Genomic DNA, 16,808 nt, shown 5'->3' with positions numbered 1-16,808 from the left:
GTAATTAAGCTCAAGGAGAGCTTTTTCCTGATTAATGTGAAAACAATAGTCTTGAGTTGCATTTCAAGAGAAATTCCTGCATAACCAATCCACCACCTTCTGTGCCGGGACTACAAATTGCCCTGTGTTTATGGAGTCTTTCGAGATTCAAATAGGTGTTGCTTTTTACTTGATTTCTTTCCTAGAAAGGTTTGGTGTGGTTTAATCTTTCATTCTCCTTACAGCAGAGAGAATTTCTGCTTAATTAGAAAGCTCTGTTTTCTCCACCATACCTTATGCTTGCGCTCTCTCTCTCTCTCTCTCTCTCTGTCTCTCTCTCTCTCTCTTTCGGAGATTCTCTGGCATCTCTTTCCCACCCTTTACCCACTTCTGTGATTGTCACTTATACCTAACACCTCCATACCCCCCCTCACATTTTCTCACTTTGTTTTTCTCATTTCTTTGCTTTGCCCTGCTCTCATCGAAAAGATTTCTAGGTGGAAAGAAGTAAGAGAAGTCGCAACAGCATTCACACTACTGGGTGACACACAGATTGTGTTAAGCACTTACACGTAGCAAAGGAAAAGAAGAGGCACAGAGAGGTGTTTTTTTTATTTAATACATGGGTACCCAGCCTTTCCTCCATGGAGCTCAATAAGGCTTACATGGTTCTCTCTCCCCATCTGAGATATAGCAACTGGCCCAAGGTCAACCAGTGAACTTCATGACTGAGTAGAGATTCCAAGCTGGTCTCTCAAACCCTACACCAACCCTCAGACCACTACTTTAGGGAAGGCCATTGCTCAGTATCAGAGCATCTGCTTTGCATATAGAAGGTCCCACGTTCGATCACTCGAAACTCCTGCAAAGGCTGGGGAAGAACCCTGCCTGAAACCATCGAGAGCTGGTGTCTACTGAGCTAGATGGACTGATAGCATAAGGCAGAACATAGGCTTTTCTCCTGGGTTTTGAGTTCTAGGGGAACCATAATTCCCCTTCAACTGGCACCCCTTTTGATTTGGGAAGATAAAACCCCATGTTAGTTCTTCTCTGGTGATTTTTTGGTTTTCCATTAATGATTCGATTCAAGAACCCACTAATTGCCTGGCCTAACTCGAAATAGGTAGCAGAGGCTGGGCAGATTCCTGGGCCCAGTCACATATCTGAAAAGTCCTCATGTTAACCCTTGCCAATTCATCTGAATAGGCAAGAGGGGAACCACTGAGAGCCTGATGAAGCTGCAGGGCAAAAGATTTCTTTGTAAAAAGTTTCCTGATAATTGGTCCTGCCATTATCAGCTCATAATCACCTTCAGTACAGCCATCAGGGTAGAACTTTAAGGCAGACGTTCTAGAGCCCCACTCAGCTGAATGAGCAGTGCAGCATGACTGATTTTGACCACATTTTGAAGGAACTTAAATAATACATCTGCTCATCTAAACAGAGTAGGCATAAGACCATTAAGTCCAGTGGGGCTGCAAGACCAGTGATAAAATCAGTTATAAGATGGAAGAACTGCCCCATGGCTCTGATTAGCAGGGGTATCTATGTGGCTATGAGTGGAAATGCCAGAGGAGTAGAACAGGCAGACCTTGGTCTCACCCATCAAGGAAGATCTTATGCCCTTCATATAACATCTCTCATCAGTCTATCTTAATTCAGAGAGCCTGGTTGTGTGGGTGATATTTCATTCGTATGAACTTTCTATTTCCTCAGGTTACTGAACAGCTATAGCATTCAGCAGTATCATCACCCACAGCTATAAATTGTCCACTTACAAAGATTCAGCACTTTCTGAATTGGCTTTGAGCTCCCAATCCATTACATTTTGATGCAATATTCATAAAACATAATATTGGTTGCAATACAGGCTTCTTAATAGCAGCTGGCATCAATGGGAAGGTTGCTTCTCTGTGTCCTGGCAGGCATTGGGGCAGGGATGGGGATTATATCGCCCATCATCCCTGGGGTCCATGCTGCCAATGCTTATGGAAGTTGGAGCCCACAAGCAGAACCTAAACACAACAAAAACTCTCCCCGTCTGAAATTCCCAGCAGCTGGCGTTCAGAGACAAATTGCAGTACCCCAAGATTAGCTGAGCAGTTTTGAGCTGGAGGTTTAATAGGCCGATCTGCAACCTCATTAACTAGTCATGGGGCCCAAGTTTAGGCCAGAAGAGCTCACAACAGTGAACTTGAAGAGTCCATGCTTCTCTCCTTGAAATCATTATGAGCCAATCCCAAACTCCTATAACATTTTGGGTCAGTTGGTAATGCTTTTGTCACAAGCATCATATACCCTGTCAATGCAGTTTATCAGTGCCAGCAACAGAGAGACTTCCAATCCTTTATCCTTGGCACTTTGGACTCTGAGACAGCAATAGCTCAGCCCCCAGGAACCCTGGAAATGTCATCCTCTGGTACCTCAGGTTCCCTGGTGACAACATGAACAAGGACTCCTTGTGCCCGAGTCATTGGCGTGGTTCACAACAGCGTGCCAGGCATATAAGTACTTTATAACCATATCTGGAGGGTTCCATATTTGGGGCATGCCCTCAGTATCCATGCAGTCAGCAGAATGTGTGAAAGGGGCCTCTAGGCAAGTAAAACAGTCAGATTCCCTTTTCATGTATTCTACTGAATGCACAGGTATCAAGGGTATGGCCAGAGGAGGACACCAATATTAGGCACACCTTCACTCATACATTTATTGATCAGATGGATGAGAAGTATTGGTAGTCACCTTCATTTCACTAAGGGCCCAGAAAGTGGACTGAATCATAGAATTGTAGAGTTGTCAGATACCCTGAGGATCATCTAGTCCAGCCCCTGGCAACATAGGAATCTTAACAACCAGTTCCCCATCCAATTCGAAACAATACTGGACCCTGCTTAGCTTTGCAGATGTGTTCTTAGGATTACAATACATGGATTGAAGACACAGGTCAAGAGTGATGAGTTTTTTCAGACTGAGGAATGTATTCCCTGCTGGGCAACCTTCTGTGAGTCACATGGCAGTGGTGGGTGGGGTCAGAGGCAAAAGGGGGGGGCAACTAATATAAATGATGCCTTGGCACACCAGGCTAGTTTCTAGGCTCCCTCGCCTTACTCCTCACCAAAGCTACCCCCTCCCCCGGAGCTCACCAAAACCACCCCTCCTCTCTCCCATTAGACCTCACCAAACTTCTGCTTGCTGGCCGGGGCCTCCCACCCACTCACTCACAGACCTTTGTCTCTAGTTCCCTCCTCCTCACCCTCCAATACCACTGTGATGGCCCAGCAGCTCTGAGAGCCCAGTTTGTCACCAGCCTGCAGGTTAAAGTGCCAGTGTGGCAACATCCTTAGTAAACTATGCATTAGGAGAGAAAATTGGGGTGTGGTTGCCCTAAGTTTCCAAGATCCATTTTTTCTAGCTGGAACTAATACATATTCTCCCTTTTACTTTAAGATCATGTAGAGAGGCTTCGCTGGGCGCCCCCCTCATGAATTTCAGAAGATGCTCTTCTTAACCTAGTTGACACAGTGCTCCTTTTTTCTTCCATAAACGGAGCACAATTCTTTGATTTGATATTACTGCAACTGTTTTGTCTGCTTTGGGTTTCCTTTTGGAAAGAAAAGTGGAGTGCAAAACATATTGTTTATTGCAAACAATCAATGAATGGTTATGATTTATTTAATTTGTTAGTCAGCTAACACAGGCCAGTCTCATGAAGTAATGATATGTGTAGATGATTCCTCAAATGGCCTTTATAAACTGGGGTACATGAATAGAGCTGCAGCAATTATTTGTAATCTGCTACTATTTTAATGTTCTGCTTTAACTTTCAAACACTCCCATCATGTGATTCAATTCCTTTTTTTTCCCCTTTTCCTTTTTTTGCTTTGTACATGAGAGTCTTTCAAGATATAAGTGAAGTGCTTTCTCTCAGCAAGCTAAATGCATTTCGCCACTGATTGAGGCAGCCTATTTCAACCACTGACAGGAAATGACCGGAGCAGTCGGGTCAGGCTGGGTGGAAAAGAACAAAATCCGTCTCATATTCAATCAGGCACCAATTACAATTTATCAGCAGGAGAGCGGGTCTGAAATGAGTTTCTTTTCAAATGGAGCTCTCTGCACACTGCCCTGGATGTGAAGATGCCTGAAAACCAGTAAATAAGCCGACGTACTTACTTATTTTCAAACAGTTTATCTGTCTGGAATTTCAGAGGGGGGGGAACCTAAAGATCTTCAGTGCAAGGAAATTTGTCAAACCATATTCTGCTTTGTTTAGGTCTGAGCTTTTATGCTTCTGTTGATACTTCTCCCAATTTGGGTTTGATTTGTATATGATTAGTTAAAGATGTTCTGGTCTCATTTCCGAGGACAGTAGATAGAACAGTCTGTGGTCAACTCCTCACATTCTGGAAGAACTAAGTTTGAATGGAAATTGAACCAAGAGCTACAGAGCAAATTTCTTCCGTTGAATAAAGAGTTTGCACAGAGAGCAGTAGCAGCTGGGATGGTGGAGCAGAGCCACGGAGCTCTCACTGGTGCATCTGTGAAGCCCCAGGACCACTCAAGTAAGCTGCAGCAATGCCAGTGATGGGAGGATGGCTTCACAGCTCTACCCTACCACACCAGCAGCTACTGGTAGAGAGAGATCAATAGTTCGAAATAGTGCTGGTAAAAACATGGAATCATAGAGTTGGAGGGACCACAAGAATCATCTAGTCCAACCCCCTGCAGTGCAGGAATCTTCCACCCAATGTGGTGAATTTAAACATTAGCAAAGTCATATAAATAACAGAGACAGCATCTCGATAACACTTTACTAAGGAAACTAAACATAACAGTGTATAATCTGAGGCAAAATGAACAAAGGTTTTGTCTTTCTTGGTTCAGACTTTGTGCAGGGTGACATTAACCAAACACACAGAGGGGGAAACTACCTCAGAACTCCACAGCCAATCAGAGCCTGTGTTACCTCACTAGAGATCATGCCACTCTGAGTGGTTGCTAAGTGACAGCTCTGCACATACCTCTCTGGGTAGTTATCACTGAGAACTAAATTAACCCTTAAGTTACGCACTGAATGATCTCTGCTGCTGTACTTCCAACATAGGGAAGTTTCAGTCTATGTCAGTGGTGGGGAGCCTCCTGCCCACTGGCTTGACTAAGACCAGCACAGATCCCAGTTTGGCCCATGAGGGTCAGGTGTTGGACAGGTAAGGACATGACTATAAAGGAACAACCAGGAGCTTAAAGTCGGCTCTCCATTGTTCCTTTGCAGAAAGTGTCTACAGAGGGGAAATGTCCATTTGCAGGTGCAGTTTGAATCCAAAGTGCTTCTGCAAATGGATGTCAAAGATTGACATCAGCTGACTGGTGGTTACAGCAAGCTCCTTTAAACTGTGATTGATGGGTGGCCCCACCCACTTGTCAAAGTTGGCCCATGGAGATGAAGGAATTAAGGTATCTCACTAGCTGGATCCAGTTCCCCACCCCTGGCCAATGCCATTATAAACTAGGTGACTTTGTTTTCTATATTCATACAACTGCCCCAAATTGTATAAAACAGCTTTTCCCAACCTGGTGCCCTCCAGACATTTTGGACTACAACTCCCATCATCCTTGACCACTGGCCATATTGGCTGAAGCTCATGCGAATTGCTTGCAGAAGGTTCCAGCTTCAGTTCTTAGTTTAACCCTAGGGGCTGTGGAAGACTCCTGCCTAAAAGCCTGGAAAGCTGCTGCTGGGATTGACAACAAATGGACCATTGGTCTAATTTGGTAGAAAGCAACTTCCTGGGTTCCTCTGCAGTCCAAAACATATGGTGGCGGCAGGTTGAGGAAGACTAGTATGAATCAATAACAATTGTAATGGATTATTCTAAAAGAAAATGAAAGCACAATTAGAACACTGTTCAAAACTCCATGAAAAGTGCGGAAATCCCACTGGAACCTCCTTTCTTCAGCTGGGTGTTTGTCGATGGATTTGCACCACATCGGATCTTAGCTTCAGAGTTCATGGGTGGCTGCTTTCGTCTGCAGCACAGCTCCAGTGGCACAAAGGGGAAATACCTCCATTCCCAGTTGCGCCGTTTAGCTCTGCCTTGATTATTTATGTTTCTGCTCCAACACACACCCCAAATCTGTATCTTTAGACTGAAAATGTTAACCTAAGGGTTGGAGAGCAGCACACAAACATTAGAACATTAATCCAGAGAGGAGGGAAGCAATGTGATGCTAAAAACTTTTTGTTATTTAAACTTTTTAATGTGCACTAGTGTGAAGGGAAGATTCAAACAAAAGGGACATGTTCCCATTGAAAACTTTGTTTTCATCCTGAGCAGTAACTGGAAGTAGGGCCAGCTCTCTAGGCACAAATGTCAAGAACAGGATATGCTTGGAAGCCCAAATCCTTAGGCCTCCCCAAGTTACTAAGCCACAATGTCCTTTATTAAAATATGCAATCTTCTGGTCTTCCCAGTAGCCACCTAACAGTGCAAGTCAATGGACAGGCACCCCAAATATTAAATTTCCTAAGGGTAAGTCTAGTCATAGACTATTAGCCCCAGAATGTTTGGTCTTGGGTTTCACTCTTAATGAGTAAGCATTTATTTATTCATTTTGGGGGGGGGGGATGGGGTTTAACAAAAAAAAAAAGCTGACCCAATATTTAGACATGATTTTCTTATTTCAGTGGATCATCCCATATCATGTGTCCAATTCCACCTCCTGCCTGTGTTTGGTTTGAGTCAGAGCTTGTCATTTTCCCCATTCAAACTCCTTTCCCTGTCTTAGCTTCAAACATTTCCTTTTACGAACAGCTTCATTTACCCCAATACATACATCAGTGCAGACACCTGCTTTGCATCGCACACTGCTCTTATCCATAATATATCTGCAAGTCTATTGTACTGCGAGCAACAAGGCTTGAGGCAGGGATGGGGAAACTCATGTCTCCAAAGCTTTTCTGTCTGGCACCTGGGACTCTCTCTAAGCCACAGGACATTCCCACCTCTCACCAGCCCTACTCTACATCCTCCACAAATGCTTTTGCCTGGCTGGTGTGTGTCCTTGAAGTGCGATGACACCCCTTGCTTGTCTGGATGGAGGGGTGTGTGTGTTTGTCAAAATCTGTGGCTTTTGCATGGCTAGGATGTAGCTTCCTGTACAAAGGTTCAGGTAACATCCCTTGAGCTGAAAAAACGTTTCCCACTCCTGGCTTGAGAGCAAGATCTCCCCTTAACATATATGAAGCAAAGGAGACTTGCATCATGCAGAGAGCTGGATGGGGACAAGGGAGTTGAGTGTGGATTTGGGCAGCTCTCAGCATAGTGCCTTCTGCTGGCTTCCTCCCGCATGAGTGCCCCCTCCATGGGACCAGGTAGGCTTACCTGACAGTAGCAGGCAACAGTGTTTGAATGAGCCCCTGGTTTCACTGGGGCTTCTGCAATAGAGTCCTCTGAAGACAGCAGTACCAAATCCTCAGGCCAGAGGTTCACTGACTCCACAGGCTCATCTGGTGGAAAGACTTGTGGGGCTGTCCGTTGCATGTCCTTCCTTTTCTGGTTCTCACCCTCAGTCCTGAAGGTGGGGGATTTGACTGCAGGATCCTGACAGCTATGCACATTTTGTCTTTCAGGGTTTTATGTTGTCATTTTGCCCCATCCACCATTGGAATATGACCCCCAAAAGGCTGGCCAAGTTTGAATCTGGCCCTCTGATTGCCACAGGTTAAATGGAGATGTCAGACTATAAACTTGTCAATGACATTTGAGCACAACACCTCCCATTGGATCTATACTAAAGCTTTTTATTTTATTTTTTTAATCTAGCCTTGCTTTGCTCCAGCAGCTGCATTATACTTCATCACTGCCTTGCCAGAAGGCTGATGGAAGACCAGCTGCCACCATATTACAGCTGCTTAAACAGAGATGGTGTTCAACAGAGGCAACTGCTGAAGCAGATTCACAACAGGAAAAGTCATTTTTTATATGCTAGTCTTTGCTGCGTATTTTTTTTAAGAAACTGTACATTTCTCCTGAGCATTTTCATGCTGTTGTGCTAACCCTGGATAGAGCATCTTAACTAACAACCAGTTGCTCTTCTCTCATCTTTACTGGTTGGAACTATGCCAACCAGTCGGGATCAGCAGTTGCCATCTTTCAGTAACTACTGGGCCTCCGGACCCTAGTAGGGCCTACCATCAATGCTTGCCATGGGCCATCTTTTAAAACACACACACTTACTGGCTTCTGGAGGCTGCCATCTTTGTTTTTGAGAAAGCCTTGAAAGGTGGCTCAAACCAGGAAGCCATTGTTGGGGGGAAATATCACCATCCAGAGCCACCAAAGCAAGCTTCCCATGAACCCAGGAGCAGAACTATTACATGAGAGGACCTCACTTGGCAGCATTTTGCTCCTCAACCCTGGAGCTAGCTCTGTCACCAGTTATACAACCTACCCATGTCCATCTCTCCCTCACCCCCTTGTTTCATTTTAGCAAGATCACATTCATGATCCAAGTTTATCTTGTGTCTCCTGTAACAGCACAATGGAGGCCTGAACATTTGTAGTTCACAGTTTTGAGGATTAATGGAGAACTGCTGATGGTTCAGGACCTGAAGAAAGCTTCAGCCTGCCTGATCTGGTGAATTGGGGAAAGAGGGAGGAGTCATACTCAAACACTTTCGCAGTAGCTGCTTTGGGTTTCAGATGCTCAATTCAAGGTGCTTGTGCTGACTTTGAAAGCCTTATTTAGCCTCCGGTTTTTCCTCAGAAAGCACCAATCCCCCTATGAGCCTCCCCTTTTACATCATGAAGTTGGCTTATATTGAGCCATCTAGGCCAGTATGGTCTATTCTGACTGGTGGAGTTCTTTCTTACTATCTCAGGTTGCATCTGGGATCTTCTGTTCTGCCAGTGACATAAGATCCATTTTCTTTTAAACATCTAGCTTGGGGGGCCTTGAGATAAATGCCCTCAGTAAGAGCAATAAAGGTGGACACCGTAAGAAAGAAGAGCCTTCCCAATGGTAGCTCTGAGGCTTTGGCGGTAAGGAAACTGTGGGTGTTTTGCTACAAGGCTAGTTTAGTTTTTGTGTGATTATTGTCATCTTCCTATGTTTGATGTTTTATTTTACTTTCATGGGCTGTAAGCTGCCTTGAGCTCGATGGTGTAGGTAGATTATACAACTTTTAAGTCATTTTTAAAAGAGAGAAAATATTACCCATCTCTAGCACTAAAGTCAAATTTAGAAATAATGGAGGCATTACTCGGCAGTGTTGTGGGATCCTGTATACCTTTGGTTCATTAGCTACTCTGATTTTTAAATAGTTGTTTTATGAGAACCTAACCTTTCCTCAGCCTTCTCTTTCTCCATTAAAAGGTTGATTGCTTCCTCTCTAGAAACAATCCTATACCGGGAATTGTTGCATAAAAGAATAAAAATCAGCCAGTGAAGACTTGGCAAAGGATTGTGGGAGAAACCCAACAGAAGTAAACTCTGTGACATGAAATAATAATTTTCCACAGTACGACATCCCTTGAATGTGCTCCTCCTATACGATATATAGGATGGATGAACACTTTAAACAGCATTTAGTTCTTAGTAATGGATAGTATAGTGTTTTTTATACTGTCAGTCAAGTGAGTGCAGCTACCAGCCAGGCAAAGTCAAGGTGAACTAATGGAGAGGTGCAGTGCTAAAAGGGGCCAGGGTCATCCCAATACATTTTGCTGCTTGAGGCAGAGCAACAAATGGTGCCCCTGCTGACCAGGTCAAGATGAGCACAGTACACAAAGGTGGCCAAGTTATTTTGGCACTTACTCCCACAAGCATCTCTCCCTGGCAGTAATAAACTGGCAGAGCAATCCTAGGTATAGGAGGTTGGCAGAACTTATGCTGTCTTAAGTGAAGCCAGCGTTCAGTCGCCCCTATTCCAAAACATTGAGGAGCAGATCTACCACCTCCTGAGTCAGCCCAAGCCTAACGGAGGGAAAACAAGCCTTTAAAGCAGAGGGGGGGTTTTTTACACCACCCTTTTTGCCAGCATGCATTGTGCTGTGTTGCCAGGTCATGGGGCTGAGCTGAAAATGGTTTGCAATCAGTGTAAGAATCTCATTCTCCCTCCCCACCCCCAGAACGCTCCTTTTCTGTGCCTTATGCTAGTGTAAGTTCCACCAGTTAAATTCTGCCACCTGAGCCTCAGCTGAGTCAACACCAGCCCAGCTCAGCTGGGTAGAGGGACTTACGCCAGCATGGGCCAGGATGAGGGACTTAACACTGGTGAAGCCCCGGTGCATCTGTGACCCCCCAAGATCCAGCTATTCCAGACTCACTCATCCCAGAAGTTACTGGGTTTGGATTGCATGGGGAATAATTACTGTAACCGTTTGCTTTCATGACACCCCAAATCAACTAGCTGAGGTAGCTGCTTCACTCTGCCTAACAATAGGGCTGGCCCTGAAAGGGAAAATTACTAGGGATGGAGGGGGAATCTAAATTCTGCATTTTTAAACAGACATAATTAGTACCTCCTGAATCAGAATGTAATTATCCTCTGGATTTCACACTTCCTCAAATTTTATGGTACAGCTATCAACTTTTTTAAAAAAAATGCCAAAATGTGTTTAAAATGTGTATTTTAAAATAATTTTCAAATGTGTACATGGAGATAAAATATGGATTGCAATATGGGTTTTGATACCACTTTTTAAATTAAAAAATAAAGAGAGATTCCTGTGGAATCAGGACAAGATAAACTGATGAATGGACATGTGAAAAACTGACAAGGACCAGAACTAATTATTCATCCCTAACTATATTACAGAGCCAAAATACAAATAGTATACTTAGCCCAGAAAATTCTCTGGCCCCAATTAAAAATGTTGAGAAGTGTGTTAAAGTAGACAACTGTGTATGGACATACATCCGACTCAGTTTGAACAGTTGCTCTGTTTGCACACGAGAGCATTTAAACTCCACCCCCTTCAAGTTGGAGCCCTGCACATTCCCCACTGAGCCAGAGAACCACCCCATGGAGTACAAGGAGCTGCCATTTTAGTCTGTCTGCCACTGCACAAACCAATGTGCCTTTGGCTCCTGTTACAGTTGTGGGGAGGCTAGAGCTCACCCCTTATTCTTTTTTTCCTCTAGTGAAGTGTAAGGTAGTAGTATTTTCTTAATTTATCACACTTCCCTGGGTTTCTTGAGCCAGAAAGAGACCAATGGGAAATAGTAATGAATTGGGGGAAGCATTCTAGAGGCTTAAATTCATTCCCACAATAGAGAAGCTTCTTCCAAACTCAGGAAAACAAACAAGGGAAGGGGGGTTGGGAAATGAAAGACAAGACATCACCGGTAGGACAAGCAACATGATGTCTCCTTTAATCTCAGCATCCTGCTAATGCTTCGTTGCTGCTCTAATTTGGCTGTGCAACGTGCTGTTTATTCAGCATCTTTCCTGGTTTTTTTTTTAAAAAAATTAAAAAATAAAGATGCAAGACATTAGGCAGAAAGTCTGCCTGGTTTCTGGATCACACAAGCCAACAATTAAAGGCCATTTTAAAAGCAACTTCTACACCAAAAAAAAAAAATGAAATAAAAATAATGGCTGATGTGTTTTTGGCTGGCTCAAGAATCTAATCAAAGAAATGCATCAAGGACAAATGTGATACGTGGGGAATAAGCTACCCATTAAGTACATTGGCTTGTTAGGGGTGAATGAATGTGTAATATATACCGATGTAATGCACCTTATTATCTGCAATTGGAAGGAGTTGGCTTGATACGGATGCATTCTAGTTTTAACAAGATGGAGAGTGAAGGAAGAGGGAGCCCTTTAACAGAACCAGGAGGAGGAGTTGACCAATAAAGCTTGAGAACTATTGGGCAGTTTTTAAGAATTATTGTGAAGCTCTTACATTTATTGGCTGGCATTAATGATGGTGGCAGAAAAGGGGGAGGAATCAGGATAAGCTATAAAACCAACCTGACTTGCAGACTTCCTAATTAATCTATCAGAGGTCAGTAGTAAGATTTTTTAAAATAATACTAATTTCAACATTGTAAGCACAAGTCTCCACTGCTATAGGAGAAGGGCTTGTTGCAAGGATGATCCTATCATTCCTGGCCTCTGGGGCTGATGGGAGTTGGGGTTCAACAACATCTAGACAGGTTCCTCATCTCTGGCTTGGTGCAGCTGAAATGCAAAAAGCTACATTCATAGAACTATACATTCAATATGTTCAATACATTCAACCACGAAAGTGAACTGATTTTATGAAGGTGGCTTTCATAACAGGAAATGGAAAAGTGCCCAAGTAGTTATATTCCAGAAGATTAGAAGATGGCTTGAAAGCCAGTTCACACAAGCAGATGACTGCTGTATCAACTGATGACTGAGGTCCATGTACTTAGCCTTAGAATGGATACAAAACAAGGACTACAAGGTCATGCCAAATGCTAAGTACATGAACTCGGCATGAATTCTTCAAGAGTAGCTTCATTGGATGAATGCAATGCACTCTGGGGCTCCTTTGGAAGAGTTTTTTGGAAACTTTAGATGGTCCAGGCTGAAGCTACAAGGATGTTAGTAGGTACTCACACATGGGGCCATATTTCACATATCCTGGATTGCCTACATGGATTGTCAATTTGTTTAGAGCACAATTCAGCATTATGGTGATAACTTATAAAGCAGGCATAGGCAGACTTCTGAAATTTAGTTTGTTTTTTACTAGATGCAAAAGACATGTGCTTAGAATTAAAGAATATGATGCCTCTGAGCATATTCTGAGTCTAGGAAATTGTTTTCAGTACCAGAACGGAATGGAATTATTGGTCCTTTCACACACAGTATCTCTTCGGATTACCTCTCATCATTTCAGCAGTCCTGTTTACGTGGAATATATAGCTTTGTTCTTGCTATTGTTAAACAATTGGGAGTCAGGAACACTTGCTGGTGTACTGCAAATTACCCAGAAATCTACCAGTAAATCCTGATCTGCTGTGTGGTTAGAAAGGTCATTTGAAAAAAAGGAATTCCTTCCTGTTTCTTTTTGGAGGTGGCAAACTTAAACTAATTCTATTCCAGTTCAATTCACAGATCATTCACGGGCTCCTCTGCATATATTTTTTTCAGTCACCAGGTTTTTACAAGCTACTCTGACAAATTATAAAATATACTTAATAATACTAAGAAAACAACAAAACACACACAGTGGAATGTGAACAAATGTTTTATTTATTTTCCTCAACCATGACCATGATCTTTAAGCTTAAACAGTAGCCTTACTTTTCATATAGGTAAAAGTGGTAAATACAATGGGCACAATTGAACACAGAGTTAAGTGTGATGAAAACAAACAAACACACACACAACTAGAGTCCTCAACTAGGGACTCAGCTAGATTGGCAAAGAAAAAGCATTTTATATGTGTTGTATATGCAATATAACACTGTGACACCAGATGGTGCTGTGGAGTCCTGTCTTTCCCTACCGGATTTCCCTGTATGAGTTTGCAACGTGTTTAACTGAATCGCTGGACCTAGGACCTGAGAGACCAAGGTTCAAATCTTCACTCAGCCATAAAGCTCACTCAGTAACCGAGTTGCAATCTAACCTTACCTCACAGAGTTGTCATCAGGATACAATAAGCAGGAGAGAGCCGTGTTTGCCACATTAAGCTCCCTGGAGGGAAAGTAAGATATAAATGTAATGATAAAGAAATATATGAAAGGCAAGGCACCTTGCGATAATTTGATCCTTGACAAGATTGACAAGCATGCTGAACTGATAAAAGCTGACTTTGGCCTTAGCTGTGCCCTCCTTTTTTGCCCGCACTGATGTTAAACCCAGACTGCCAACCTGTTTCAATAAGGCGGGAGAAATTCTTTCAGTGGGGAACCACATAGAAATTATCTACACCAACCCCACACCTGGAGATTACCCTATACATGCATTTTTCATCATTCTCCACCTGAGGGCCATCATTAGCAGGCTCTTTGCAGGAAGAAGCCCTCACCCTTTAATCATTATATATGCAGATGACTTTCTGCAGGCAAGTGATAAACGTAAGCAGTTAATATGCTGAGCCTTAACTTCAAAATAGCCTATTTATGAGCATCTTCATCAGCAGCATAAAAGGCTACTTGATCTTGTAGCTTTCATATGTATACATTACCAAACATGTATATGATGTGCTGGGAGCTCATTATTTCAATTTGTAAAGTGTCATCCAATTAAATAGTGAAAAGAAATAATGGCAATGAAACCTGGCTGGTGAATCACAGGCACACAAACATACACACACACACACACACACACACACACACACAAACAAAACACAGAGACAGTAAAATCACCAAGTGCTAAAGGCAAAGAGTACTCAAAGGGCCAAGATTTGTTTCTGAAGTGTGTTTGTTAGATGTGACAAATGGCAGCTAAGACTAGGAGCCCAAATCTCACTTACAGCAGGTCCTGAAAGATTGCATCTGCTGCTCTTTCGGCAGGAAAAATATGTATATCCACAACAGATTAACAAGAGTGCCAAATTTACTTCAGCAGCTGCAGTATGTGAAACAGCAGACTGTGTCCCTAACAGTGCCTTGGTGTTCATGCGTGTGCATGTGGTAAGTAAGGCTCAGGGCCTGGGACTCATGGGAATAAGAATGAGGTCACAGAACAGGCTGAGCAAATGTAGAGGAATTATTGTTTCCAACACTGCGCAAGCGATGTGCTACTCATGCTACAGGACTTCCCCTTCCCCTTTCTCCATCCTCCATCTGCTCCAGAGGTCCCCCAACCATCTGGAGCAGACTTTGAGGGTGCATGGGGGATCTGCTGAGGAGAAGAAGGGGAAAGTAGAAGTCATTTGCATGAGCAGAAGGGTGGCATTAGGTGCGTTCCTTCTTGTTTGGCTTTTTTCCCTGAATCACAACAGCCATTCAGCTCTTCCTCCCATTCCCCCATGTGGTCTAGTAGACATCTGGGGTAAACTAGCCTCCGTGACTAACCCAGGGCATTCTGAAATACTGACTGGGGTCAAGGAATGGATCTGTCACAAATATTCTGGTACACTGAAATACATGCACGCTAGAGAGACTCCTCCCTCCAAGGTTGAACTTCTATAGATCCCAGGGAGGGAGCAGTAACACAAACAGAATTGTCATCCTTCAAGAGTCAGTTCCAGCAGCATCACTTGAGTGGAATGGAGCAGGGAGATGGAGCAGCTGGTAGAGAATTCGGTGGCTAGGTTGCTCACTCTCCCTGTTCCATTCCTATGAGAGAGAAGAAAGGTGCTTCCCTTGCCCCCGTTCTTTTGTAGCTTGGTGGTTCTGTCTGCATCTGTCTGAACTATTGCTGTGTGCATCCAGATAAGTACATCCTTGCCTGCAGATCATCTTTCAAAGCTTCAGGTAATCAAATGAAAATAGGAGAGCCCTGTGCACTTGCTATCTTCATAATGAGAAATGCTTTTCCTTCAGTTATCGCCTCTTTTTGGAGTTTGATCAGCAGGATTGTTTTGAAACACTGTAGATTTATGAACAAAAGCTTGGATCTGACTGGAATTGTCTCTAGCCAGCTGTTGTCTGGCATTTCTAAATCCCATTTTCTAATTTGCAAGCACCTTCTCGTTAGATGGCATTATAGATTCCCTCCCCCCACCCCCCAATATACCTACAGGACTAATAACGCAAAAGTGAGACTTGAGCTGTAATCTGGGAAAACTCACATTTGTGATCTAAAAGCTGCAATCATAGGCACACTTACTAGAGAGTAAGTCCCGTCAGTAGAATTTCCTCTGACTAAGATGCATAGACTTGCATAGTAACTCTTTTTTATAATAATAATAATAATAATAATAATAATAATAATTTTAAACTCAGCAATAAAGCATCAAGTCTTTTCTAGGTTAACATCAGTAGCATAAAAAGAAGACACAGATTTGCATGAGCTAACTGATATGTATAGATGCAAAATCAGATAGAACTACTACATACCGTATTTTTTGCTCTATAAGACTCACTTTTTCCCTCCTAAAAAGTAAGGGTAAATGTGTGTGCATCTTATGGAGCGACTGCAGGCTGCGCAGCTATCCCAGAAGCCAGAACAGCAAGAGGGATTGCTGCTTTCACTGTGCAGCGATCCCTCTTGCTGTTCTGGCTTCTGAGATTCAGAATATTTTTTTTCTTGTTTTCCTCCTCCAAAAACTGGGTGCTTCTTGTGGTCTGGTGCGTCTTATAGAGCGAAAAATGTGGTAAGTTAAATAGAAATACCATACAGCTCACCACCACGGAGAAGACTGAGCAGGTGGCCCGTGTGTCTGCTCATTCTGCTGTCCAGACAGTAAGTGTGGATGGGCAACTACAAGCCCCCCCTCCCGCTTGCTCTCCCTTCTGATCACTCTTTAAACCAGGCATGGACCAGACAATCCTACAAACAGAGGACTCCTTCAGACAAAGGACTGACCTCCGACAGCCCTTCAAACTTCCATAAAGTGGGGCACATGACTACCCTAATGTAAAGCTAGTGCAATCCTTATAAACGCTGAGTGGAACAACGTTCTGCTGAATCATCCTTATGCTGTGACCAATCTACCGTGTAAAAGCTGTTCTATTTTCAGCTGGCATCTTCCCCAAGTCTTATTTTAGGACTCCTGCCTTGAGTTACCCATCTCTGAATGAACATAATGGGCAGCTGTAGCAGCAGAACTATGAACCTAGCCATGAAGTGTGATTCACTTCCTAGCTCATGCTCAGGTGCCATCATTAATTAGGCCTGCAGATCTACAGATCTTACTTGATAGGATTTAGGGCCTAATTTATATGCTTGCCGA

General features: G+C 43.3%; 1 long non-coding RNA gene across 1 annotated transcript; it reads left to right on the top strand.

Moving 5' to 3' along the window:
• The first annotated feature begins 1,206 nt into the window (after window positions 1-1,206).
• Window positions 1,207-7,934, top strand: LOC307226946. Its single transcript, XR_013843727.1, has 3 exons — window positions 1,207-1,424; window positions 4,344-4,541; window positions 7,610-7,934. It is a non-coding gene; the product is annotated as an uncharacterized lncRNA (long non-coding RNA).
• The last annotated feature ends 8,874 nt before the right edge of the window (window positions 7,935-16,808 follow it).

This window comes from Podarcis cretensis (genome assembly GCF_951804945.1).
Source record: "Podarcis cretensis genome assembly, chromosome: 11".
Taxonomy (NCBI): domain Eukaryota; kingdom Metazoa; phylum Chordata; class Lepidosauria; order Squamata; family Lacertidae; genus Podarcis; species Podarcis cretensis.
Note: the sequence above shows the minus strand (reverse complement) of the source record. Positions and strands in the feature narration are given on the sequence as shown.